The sequence below is a fragment of the Petaurus breviceps genome, unplaced genomic scaffold (assembly GCF_028583685.1).
Source record: "Petaurus breviceps papuanus isolate PSGF00001 unplaced genomic scaffold, PetGlider_PUasm1.0 98, whole genome shotgun sequence".
NCBI classification, from domain to species: Eukaryota; Metazoa; Chordata; class Mammalia; order Diprotodontia; family Petauridae; genus Petaurus; species Petaurus breviceps.
The window spans coordinates 46,211,041-46,224,387 of NW_027187460.1; positions in this window are offsets into that span (position 1 = coordinate 46,211,041).

A 13,347-nucleotide genomic window follows, 5' to 3' on the forward strand; every position below is an offset into this window, starting at 1 on the left:
TGATGACATATAGTCAGTGGTGTGAGCAGGCTGTTGTAGCAATTACTACTTGTCTGTTAGATGTGATATAAAAAGGCATCTATGACCTGAAGATAGAGGTAAGACAGTAAAAAATACAAGGGAAGAAATGGATAACTCACATGTTATGCTGATGCTCTCTACATTCTAAAATAAAGAGCAGTTTTCAGATGTACTGGGTCCTCTATAAAGTGTTTATGGGAAAACAGGCAATAATAACAGTTACAATAGCAGTAGCCACCATCATAATAATCATAATAAAGGCCACTTACATAGTGCTCTAAAATTTATAAGGTATTTTATGTGCATTATTATCTCATTGATCTCCCAATAACCTTATGAAGTTGGCACCCTAAATACTAATGCCATTTTATCGAGTAAACTTAAGTGATTTGCCCAGACTTAGAATTGTCAAGAAATTAGATGTACAGTCTCAAATGATATCTTCCTGACTCAAAAAAAGTCATTTAAATCATATAACATTGATGGGTGTACCTACACCAATAACATTAAGGCTCTATCAAAGAGGGTTTTTTTTGGGGGGGGGGATAGAACAAAAGCATTTGTTCTGGTGGTGACCTTTTATCTGAGTCACACATTATTAGACTATGATGGTCAACTTCAAATTAATGAGAAGAATATAAAACGAAAAATAACATAATTCCATTTCCAAAACCATTATATAAAATTATCATATGTCTTTTTGAAATATTTTTGTCCAAATAATATTCACACATTCCTAATACACCCACTCCTACTTTTCACCTTTACTCTTTTGTAGTTATGAACAGTAGCTATGAATGTTAGCAAGAAATTACATTTTAAGATCTTGCCAATGAATAATTTGTAATGAAGTGCTTAGTCCTTCTGGAATGGAAAGTGGTTGGGTTTTATGAGCACTAAAGATGGCACAGAGCATTTACTCCTTTTCTGTTCAAGGATAGAGACAAAAATCTTCTGAAAACTCCTTCCTGTTACCAAAATGTGTACAAGAGCCCTATCTGAAGGTGGTTAGAAAAGAGAGATCATTTAAGACCCTATGATTCTATGGTCTTACAACCCAATCAAAGTATCATTCAAGTCTGTGTCTAGCAACAATATAACTACTTACCAAGTCAGTAAATTCCAGTATAAAAATCACTCAAGTTAACTGATGGTTATTGCATTTAAGGAATAAAAATTTAAAATTTAGCTTATTATTTGAATTTTTCACATTTTGTTTGCTTGTTGTATCAGGTAAACTAAATTAGGTCCATTCATTTTATAAATTAGAATGAAGAGTTCAGGAGTTCAGGGAACTTTAAAATGAGGAGTTTTAATTAAATGGTATAACATATGCAAAATACTTTGCAAATCTTAAAGTGCTATGTAAATGCTAACTATTGTTATTAGCTATTATTACCTATTTGAATTCCTTGATTTTGTGGCAAATGCCTTTCCAGGTGATTTATTATATGGGAACTTGTGTCCACTTTAGGAAAGGGAAAAATAAACCTATGAACAAAATAATTATGTCCAAAGGATTTATTAAAGTACAGGCTTTACTGCTAGATGGAAGTAGTATTGAGATGCTGTAGGGCTTATGCTCATCATCCACAATGGGATAATAGTATGGTGGTTTCACAGGTTGAGATGAAGATGTGGTAGTTACCTAGATTGAGGAAAAAGTATAGTAGATTTAAAGATAACTTACTTTTTTGTATAGGAAGGATTCCATCTCTGATATGTGATAGATATGTTTCCTCATTTTTGGAGGGTGCCAGGAGGGTGCCAGGAGGGAGACAAGGTATTATCTGCTGCCTCCACTTATCTGTGCTTTGAGATCTTTTAGTACAATAATTAGTTGAAAAGGTGAGAACATGGTAATGAATTTTTTTTTATTTACTCAAAGCTAAGAAGGAGGCTAGAGAGGGTCTTCTCTATTATGCCAAGTATGAGGAGCAGGCAGGTAGTACAGTGGATAGCATTCCAGGCCTGAAGTCAAGAAGACTTTTCTTTATGAGTTCAAATCTGACCTCAGACATTTACTAACTATATGACCCTAGGCAAGACACTTAGCCCTGTTTGCCTCAGTTCCTCATCTATAAAATGATGTGGGGAAGGAAATGATAAAGAATTCCAGTATTTTTGCCGTGAAAATTCCGAATAGGGCCACAAAGAGTCAGAAATGACCAAACAACAAACACAAAAATGGGGTAGCTTGGACCCAGATGAAAACTTTATCAATGAGATTATTGAGGAAAATGTGGTAACTTTCTTGGATAATTTAAGGGTAAAAACAAAGAAGAAAGGATACAAGTTATATGCCATTCATCTATCAAATGCCATAAGAATGGTCTTCTGATGTTTTCTCAAGTGATACGGAAGTAAGGAAATAAATGCTTACTATGGAGCAGGTACTGTGCAAAATTATGGGGATGCAAAGGTAAGCAAAAGGTCCTCCCTACTCTCAAGGATCTCCCATGTTAATGAAGAAAGACAGCACACAAAAAGGACCTACAAATGAAGGTGGATGGAAGGGAGGAAGGTCCTCAGTACAGGCGGCATGATTTTGAAGTCCCGAAAGTCAAGGACTAAGCTAGAAGGAGAATTAAGGCAAGCTGGCTCATGCACTCACCAATGGGAGAAAGGACGACAAGCTTTGTGGAGGTTGTTCCACAGTATTCCAAAATGAATGTGCTCCAAGAGTGGTAGGCTGTTCCAGGGCAAGAAGGTGCCAGGTACTGAGGGAAGTTCTAGGACAAGCCTGAAATAGAGGAAACATGATTTTGAAGTCCACAAAATAAGGCCAAGGACTGGAAGAAGAATGAAGTAATTCTGGCCTTGGCCTTCATTTGAAAAAAATGGAGCTTCTAAGTGTAATTTACCAGGCTCCCAGCCTTATCCTCTTGTGTGTGTGTGTAAAGGTGTAGAGGTGGGGAAGGGGGGAAGGAGAGAAGAATGGAAGGGAAGCAGGAAGAGGCAATTTTATGTGTGCTATACTGATTTCGATTCCAAAGGGGAGAGGTAAATACTTACAGTATATAAAGATCCTAAGAAGTGGATAAGGCATTGCATGTTAATATGACTATTTACAAGTGTGAAAATGTGTAAACACATGTATATGTATACAGTCTACAATAAGCAATATTGATTCATTTACACTCCTTAGGGTAAGGAAGGTTACCATTAAAAGATTCTAAGAAGCAAATCATATTTTTAATAATAGCATAGATACTAGACATTATGGAAAAAAACATTGTAGCAGTTTAAGTTTTATTGTCCTTAACACTTAGCTATAGCCAAAATCAGGAAAAAAATACAATTAAATATAACTTTGACTTGGATCACTGAGGAAATTAGTTCTAAATCAATGTAAATATTTTATTTGTGTACTTTCTAATGAATAACACAATATAAGAAAAGATTATCTTCTTAGGATCATAGTATTAGGTTTGGAAGAGACTTTAGTGATTTTCCATTCTAGCCTCATCATTTTACAAATGAGCAACTGAAGCCCAGTGAGGTTATAATTTGCCTCATTCTCATAAAACCATAGGTTTAGAGCTGGAAGAGAACTTAGAGGTCATTTAGTCCAACTCCTCACTAATGATGAACTGAGGTCCAAAGAATTTAAATGATTTACCCAGAGTCATACAGGCAATAAATGTTAGAGACAGGATATGAACTGATGTCCTTTGACTCCTCTGATTGCACATCCAGCATTTGTTCTGGTCCCTCGTGTTGCCTCTTGATAAGTGACAGGGACAAAATGTGAACCCAGGTCATCTGACTCCATAACCAATAACACCCAGTCCACTGCACTTAATTCATATTAATACCTTTCATGGGTCATTGGTTCCACGTAAACTGCCCCCTTTCTATTCTTTATATGGGAAAATTCATCTCCCACCTTCATGCCACTGTATATGTGATATCCTATGTCCAGCAAATTCTCTTTCCTCATCTGTCTCTTATCTTCCTTTCAAGACTATCTCAAATGCTATTTTCAATAAGAGATATTAGAAGGTTTTTCAGGTCTTCATTCTATTAATTACTGACCATATGATCTTTAGACAAGGTATTTAACCTCTCTGAACCTGAGTTTCCTCAATTGTAGGTAAAAATAATACTTCAACTGTTTACTTAAAAGGGCTATTGTGAGGGAAATTTTTGTAAAATTTATAACACGTAAATATGGAACTTTGATTATACCATTGTCTAATTAAACTTTTTTAAAAATTGTTTCACCTGATAATTATTTATCACCTAGACACTTCCCTCTGACATATGGCGTCCCCAGATGACCTTGAATCCCAGTTTTAAAGTGTGGTATGTTCCACATCCACTTGAAGCAATAGATTATAAGCTTCCACTGATACACTTTTTCTCTGGTCAAAGTTAATTTTAATAAAAGTTATTATTATTGTTTATAATAATGATGCTGATGATAGTCTAGAAAGCAGATTTCTAACAGAGTACCCCCTCAACCCAAATTCCAAGACACAGTCTTCTATAAATATACACAAAATCAATAGGAAGAGTGAACATGAATGATGGGCATACCCTTCTATTGGTCACAGTATCTCTACCAGTATCAGTGGGTCTGCTCCTCAGAAGACATGGTATCTCTTATGAGCATGTTGTTTCACTTGTCTCAGTGTTTCTACTGGGCATACTTCCCTGCTATGAACTTCTGAGCTCATTTCTTCAGGGCCAGTCAACCCATCAGCTTTACTCTGTACAGCATTGCAAACTGTATTCTGTTTCTGATGACATCAGTCTAAGACAACCTTAGTTACAGCTACCACAATCGGCTAAAAAATGCCAAGCAGAATACCCACAGGTTAAGATTAGGTCTATTCTTTTTGAGCATTATATCTGGGGCAAAGGGGTATTTTTGTGAGGTGGGAGGGGCAGATAGCTATAAAACTTAAGATTTACTACATTTATAACCCTCAACATCTTCTGTGCTTTAGGACAAAGAGTAAGTTTAAAGAGGCAAGGTTGGGATTCTCTACTCACTGAGTTCTTATTCCTGTCTTCATTATGCATGTATTTAAGTAGCAAAGTCTGATTGTTTTGGTGCTATATTTTGTTCTATGAAAAACCTCAGCCTTTCTACATATAAAGGTGTATCAGTGTAAAAATATCTGAATTTTTCTCATTTATCCATGACAAGTTTTAAAATCAAATATGAGTAGCTTTCCAGAGGACTGCTGCTGTGAACAGCTTTAAGGTTCTGATAACATAGTATAGTGAACTCTCTATTTATTCAGCTGTAAATTAAAGCAAAATATTCACAGAAACCAAAATACAGCACTCACAATGTTATAACATAAGATATCATTCAGTAAGTCCTTAATCAACCTTAAGGAGCAAACATCCTTAAGGGACTCAAAGTACAAAGGTCAAAGTTCTTCACCTGTAGGTCACATTGTCTTAATCTCTGGAGTACAAAGTTCTCCCACCCCTAGGCCACAGTAAATCATGATCTTCTCAGTCAGCACTAAGTACCCAAGGGAAGGTCTTTTCATCTTGACCAAAGGCTGGCTCTCAGATTCCATAGCTCCTCTTCCATTGTCCTAGCTTTTGCCTGAATTTACCCAACTGTCACCTGGATTCAAAAGTAGGCAGCTCTAAGCTCCTCCTCCAGCTCCTCCAGCTCCTTATCCAGTTCCCATTCCATATTGAAGCTCTCAGTGTCCATTCCACCTCAAGTCCTTCACAGTTTCTGTTCCTGGGAAGACAAAACTTAACGGAGTCAAAACAAAATTCATTAACATTGCTGGCACCATCATCAATTCACTATCTTCCTGTGCAATCAACACAGACCAGAAAACATGGTCTGTGTTTGAGAAGTCAACATAAATCATCAGTAAAGTCCCAGGACCTCTGAAACTATCAGTAAAACCCTCCTTCAGGGCTTCTCTAAACAGATAAGAAAGTCCTCTTCCAGGGCTTCTGAACCAGCAGTGAGGTTCCAGGGCTTCTGTAATGACAGCAATGTCTTCTATCAGCAAACAGATCTGACAAAGTAACATCAACACAGAGTGACAAAATTCTGGCACCACAACCATGCTTCCTACCAGTTCTGCTCTCTCCCAGCTTGTGCTCCTCCTTTTATATCAACAATTCCTTCCTGTTCCACCCCTTCCTGTTGCACCAGCAAGTTCCTCCCACTGTGGGGTTCACAAGTTCTGCTTCTTAACAAAGACTTGATGTAATCATGGGCAAGGCTTAAAAGAAAATTGTTCTGAAACAAGGTGCTAAATAATGAAATAGTTGAAACAAAGTGCTAAGTACTTCTTTGCTTGCCACTACACAAGTTTGCTTTCATGTCTCCTATAACACTTGCTATTGTATCTTTCCTAATGGGGCCTTGGGACCAGCTACCAGAAACCAAGACAAAGCCTTGAAAACAACTGACAAAAAAAATTTTTCCGGGATATTTTTGAAACCGCAATTTCATTGAAATGATGGCATTTTCAAAGTAAACTACTCAGTATCATGCTAGCATGGATGTGGGATTTAGCCTAAGCAAATAGATTGATGCTGTTTAGCCATGGTGGCAGCTCATGGACTATCTAGTGAAGGGTTATTAAGTTTCTAAGAGGCATGTGTATGAGTTGTGTGTATGTGTTTGTATATGAATCTAATATGTTGTAATAGCCATCAAATGGTAGGTCAAACTCATCCAAAATTAGAGCTTATAAGTAAGGTCCCTCCACAAATATCACTAGCATGGACACTACAGTTGATGTCTGGTCAAATAGTCACATGGCTGAAGTTAGTAGAATAGAGTACCTAACTAATTACTGCCTAGTGAGATGAAACAGAACAATTTTCCACAAAATTGACAAAGGAAGCTCTTCAAAGATCAAGGTCACAGAAATGAAAAATCTGAAGCAGTGGAACATAATGACCAATATCCAAGGAAGAATAGCAGTGTATCAGGGAGGAAGAAGCTTAATTTAAACTCAAATGCCACTATGTTATCTTGAATCATGGAGTCAAAATCTTTGAAGGTATCAAACCCTGTTAAGCTTCACTTATAAAAGGCTTTCAATGAGTGCAGGAAAAGTTACTCATTAGGTATCTGGCTTTCCTGGCACTGTCAAATGAATTGACAGTAAAACCATATTTCATATTTAATGCTGTTGTTGCTGATAAATATTAAAATTTCCACTGGCAGTCAAGGCCCTCTACAATCTTTCTCAACCCTTTGTTTCCATGCTTAATTTATATTATTCTTTTTAATACATACTATACTTCAGTCTTGAGTATTTGCAGATGAATACATACTATTATGTATATTTATTTGCCTCTGACTAGAATTCCCTTTTCCTAGCCTTCACCTGTTGAATTCGAACCTATTCTTCGAAATCCAACTTAAATGACTCTTCCTCTAAGAAACCTTTCTTATTCTCCCCAGTATTGATAAATGACCTTCCTCCTCACACCTCATAGAGCTCTTTGCTTTATAACTCTCTAAAAAACTTACCATATAATGTTGCATATTATAGTGATTATTTTTGTATTGTCTTTGACAAAACTGTAAGTCACCTGAGAGCAGGAATCATGTTTTTCTTATTTAAAATGTGAATATCTCCCAGTGTCTGGGTCTGCACATGGCAAGTGCGTAATAAATTTTTGCTGTATTTTTATTTGCTCTACACTCAGATGTTAAAAATTCATGTATCTCCACAGATTTTGTATCAGAATAACTACATGTTACTTTTAGTTTCCTTAAGGAGATGCAAGATCACACACGTGTACCCCATACAAGTGCACACACAAAGACAAACATGCACACAGAATCTAGTCCAGCCAAAATCTAAACAAGGATGCCCTCTACAAAATTTACAATTTGTTATATAGCCTTACTTTGAATACCTCAAGTGAAATGGTTGTAAGTCATACACTAGTATTGCCAACACAATCACCATCAGCAGTAAAATGTTTTATTTGCTTTATAACTTGTTAAATTAAAAACATTAACAAAATGATGAAAATAATAATAATGATTAATAATAATAAATTTAATCAGCCTTCAAAGTTATGTTATCCAGACCTACAGTTTTTCACTTGGTTGGGTCCCATTCCCAGATTTGTGTGATACATTTTACCAGGAAACCATTCCTTTCCTTTAAAAAAGAAAAGTGATTCAACAGAAGTAAAAATTCACACGGGATCATCACCAACATTTATATAGTTACTGCTACTGCTGTTTGTCCTTTGTTTTCAAAGAGGATCATGACATCAGGGAGGTGATGCCATGACATGCTAGTGAATTGGATTTAAGTGAGGAAGGGCTGTGCAAAGTCACCAGCCTCACCTTCTCCTCTGGGGACATGTGTGTCCAGTGGCCAGATATATATGGAGATAATCCAGGATGCACAGAGTTTACAGAGCATTTCATTATATATCATCTTATCAATAATATAACAGATAGTGTAAATGTTATTTTGTTATTATTTCCCTTTTACAAATATGGATAGCAAGGTTCAGGGAGATTTTTATTTTTCCAAGGTATTACTAGAATTAGCTAGAATGTGGTCAAATCAAAACTTGAACCTTAGTCTTAAGACTAAGTGTCTTTTCTACTACCTTTGTTAGTGAACAGTGCCTAAAGCAACTCCTTTGAGACCCTAAATTGCTGTTCAAGTTCTAATCTGCATCAGTAAATTGTCTTTCCTCACTGGAGCATCTGATCTGGAGATAGGAGGACTTGAGTTCAAATTCCACCTCAGACACTAGTGATGTGACCCTTGGTTAGTCACTTAAGCCCATTTGCTTCAGTTTCCTCATTTAAAAAAAATGAGCTAAAGAGGGAAAGGGCAAACAGTATATTTGCCAAGAAAACCCCAAATGGGGTTATGGAGAGCTCGACATGACTGAAAGGACACAACAAAAATGAAATCACTAGTCCTTGAATCAAACAAAACAAAATAAAACACTGCCTCACAAAAGTTTTTTTTTTTTAAAGAGGGGGAGAGGTCATTCAATTTCCTTTAGTGCAATGTCCCAATGTCTTTTAAAGCATTAAAATAGCAACAAATCTACTTTCAATACAGCGTTGTGCTAGTTATTAAAGGAAAACAACGAAACACTAGAAATTTACTCTGCCCCCAGGAATTTACAATCCGGTTGGAGGTTTAACTGTGGCATCATCATCTTTGCAGATTTAAATTCATTCTAATTTGTGTGTGTGCATGTATTTGTATGTAATACACAGATATATTTGCATAAGTAAATTGTGACTTTATTGTACTGTTTAATGTTTGGAGGCTTGGGTTAAAGTTTGCAACCCACATGTAGCTCTAACAACAGAATTCAAATTAGGGTTAAAATGCCCAGTTGCCTTAGAGAAATCCTCTTTAATACTGCCATCTGGAGATATTTCTGAGGAAAAGGAACAATTATTATTCGTTTTTAAAATTCTACATAGTCAAGTTGAACAATGCTAATTTTTATTCACTAAGCACTTAATTTTCTTCTAAGAGCCATAGTTTTTCCTTCCCTGTGAACTTTCAGAATGCTCTCCTCAGCAAAAGAAAAGTTTTTTTTTTTCTTTTTCTTAGTCATATAAAATCTTTCCTATGTATCGGGCATCATTTTTGGACTCCACTGACAGTTGTTTTAAAGTTACTCCCCACACCTTCCTATTTTTCAGATTAAAGAAAAATATAGAATGTATCTATTTTTTTCTGGGGCTTTTTTTTTGGCACATCTCTCCTAAAAGTTAATCATTTAAATAGAAGAAATGAATAAGAAAATGCAGACTCCAAATTTTACTAATGCTATTTTTAGCAGGCCTCTAGCATTGAAAATGGGGATCACTTTAAGGACAATAAGGAGGTGGATGGTAGGAATAAGAAGCTGTAGGGCATTGCAAAGGAGAAACTCTGCCTATATGGGAAAAAAACCACTAAGCATATCACCAGGGAAATAGGTGACCGGAAAAAAAAGTCCTGATCACATATCAAGAGGGAGAAATTACAGATGGAGTCTATGTGTTTCATTAGAGTCTACATAATGCTGAGAAAATGTGAATAAAGCCTCTAGCATTTTGATATTGCACCCTGTGGAATGTTTGAGGGAGGTCATAGATCAGATTGGCACAGATTGGATACTAATGCACCATGGTCTATGCTATTGGAAAGAGCACCCATATCTGTAAGATTATAGATCCAATTGAATAATGTATACTATTTACTTTATTAGCAAAATAAAAAGGGCAGCATTCATGTCGTGAAATATTATATTTCTTCCAATAACTTACAAATAAAATCTCATCATAACCTTTAGTACAGGCTTGTTAAATGGTAGCTTGAATCTCAACAGGAAATCAAGAACTCTTTCATATATATATATATATATATATATATAGCAGTTAACACCTCCCCCCTGCCCAAGTGGTACAGAGGATAGAGAATTAAGCCTATAGTAAAGAAGACCTGAGTTCAAGTCCAACCTCAGGCACTTACTAGCTAGGTGACCCTGGGCAAGTTACTTGAAAAATGGAGACAATAATAGTACCTACCTCCAAGGTTATTGTAAGTATGAAATGAGATAATAGTTGGAAAGCAGTTAGCACAGTGACTGGCTTATAGTAAGTTCTATATAAATGTTAGCTATTATTAATGAAGACTGGTCAATGAGGGGCCAGTCCTCAAAGCATTCAATATATTCAAATTCAAAGCATTCAATATATTCAAATTTAAGCTTTTTTATTCTCTACCTATTTAATTTCTGGCAAGTCAGGTAATGTCTCTGAGGCTCAGTTCCCTCACTGTAAAGAGAGAAGGTTAAACTTAATGATTCCTTCCACCTCTAATTTTATGTTTCCATCAAACAGTCAAAGAAAATTTAACTCTGACACTACATACACTTTTTCCAAAATACACAAAGATAGCAGTCTACCAATTTTTTCTATGATCTGGATATCTAGAGCAGATTCCTAAAAGAGAAAGACACAAGGCAGAACAAGAGAAATATTGTTATCATTAATCCTTATCTATGTAAAAAATGTTAAATAAAATAAGATACAGAAAAGTATCTATTATAACTCACCGTGCATAAGTGGTTAGGTCTATAATAAGAAAATGATGAACATATTAAATAGTATTACCATTTTTTTAAATGAGAGGCATCAACATAGGGAATAGACAAACCAGCTTTAGAGTCAAGAACCTTAGGGGTTCAAGTGCCTTTTCTGACATATTCATTGACTGTAAGATCTTTGACCTGGGCAAGTAATTTACCTAGGAAAATCCATAAGACTATATACAAAAAAGATATAAGAGGCAGATGATAAGACTGACAGATGATAGCTGGGAAAGATAATGTAGTGGTGACAGTGCTTTCTAAATGAAAATAACAGCTGATGTTTTTATGGTGTTTTAAGTTTGCAAGTCTCTGAGGCTAAATTTGAACTTAAGTTTTCCTGACTCCAGGCCGAGCATGCTATGCACTGTTCCACCTAGCTGCCTAACAATAAAATAAATAAAATAGATAAATATAAACAAAAATAGATAAAATAAATAAAATGCAACATAATAGAAATATAAAATAGATAAATATGATTATGTAAAAAAAGCTTTTTTAAACAGCTCTAATAAATATATCAATAATTTTAAAGGGAAATAAACTGGAGAAAAATCTTTATGTCAAATAATAAAATACTCGGAACCAAAATTTATAAGGAGCCGATTTAAATTAATGGGAGTAAGAGTTATTATTAAACAGATAATTAGTCCCAGAAAAGAGCAGGACGTTTTGAAAGAAGAAACATAAACAATCAACTATTACATAAAAACAAATTTCCAAATATGTAGTAATCAGAGAATAGAAATGAAAAAAGAAAAATGAAACTTTGATTATATTTGACTCCCTCAAAATTAATAAATTTAATAAAAGATGACAAAATTCACTATGACTGAGTTATATTTTTTTGTTTTTGATTTTGTAGGAAAAACCTTGTTACATTCTAGCAGGTTTTTGAGGGGAATGATCAAATAAAATTATTATTAAAATAAAAAAATATGTTTAAGAAATATAATGGAGGGGTGGCTAGGTGGCTCAGTGAATAGAGCACCGGTCCTGGAGTCAGGAGGACCTGAATTCAAATATGGCCCAGACACTTAACACAAAAATAGCTGTTTGACCTTGGGCCAGTCACTTAACCCCAATTGCCCTCCAAAAAGCAAAAAAAAAAAAAAAAGAAATAGAATGGAGAAGATAATAAGAAAATGTGAACATAAAGCATTGAAATAAATATGGACAGACATATGAAGTGGCAAAAAACAAAGCAGAACTGAAAGAACATTTGCTGATGCCTTCAGGTAAGTGGATTCCTAACAAATGCATGTGAAAATGAAGACAATTAAAAATAATTAAATGACTGAATGAATAGAATAATACTTAGTATTGGGATGGAATTAGTTGATGAATGGAATAATGGAATAATACTTAGTAAGTGTAAGAGGTCAACTATACAACTGAATACAGCTCCAATTAATCAATCAAAAAGTATTTATTGGGGGCAGTTAGGTGGCCCAGTGAGTAAAGCACTGGCCCTGGAGTCAGGAGGACCAGAGTTCGGTTCCAGCTTCAGACACATATCACCCACACAAAAACACTAGCCGTGTAGCCTTGGGCAAGTTACTTAACCCCAAATGCCTTCAAAAAGGCAAAAAAAAAGTATTTATTATGGACTTATACCACTATGCATTTATACTTATGTTACAAGTATTACTTGCTAAGTAATAGAGATACATGGTAAGGCCAAAAAAAAATGATCCCTGCCTTCAAGTAGTTCATATTCTAATAACAGCAACAAATACACATTATAAAAATAGTTAAGAAGGTTAAGAAAAAGATCAAGAAATTAAGAAAATATTAGCTTACTAATATCTTTGTATCACAATGACTATTATCCTAGTCTCTATTGCCAGGTATGTTACATTTCTCTCCTCTCCTAGAGTTCTTCAGTAACCATTTTTTTTTCTTTTTTCCAAATGGTTTATTAACTTCAGGTTTACATCATTAATTTCTGCCAGATTTTGAATTACAAGTTTTCCCCCCCATTTTTCCCCTACCCACCAACCCAAAATAGTGGTCCCACAGGATATCCTCTCCTCCAATCTGCTCTCTCCCATATCTTCTCCCATACCCCCTTCAACTTTTCCAGTAGGGCATGATGGATCTCTATGCCCCAATGCCTGTATATATTATTTCCCACTTACATCTAAAATAGTATTAATAATAGTATATCTATCTATATCTATATCTATCTATCATCTATCTATCTATCTATCTATCTATCTATCTATCTATCTATCTATC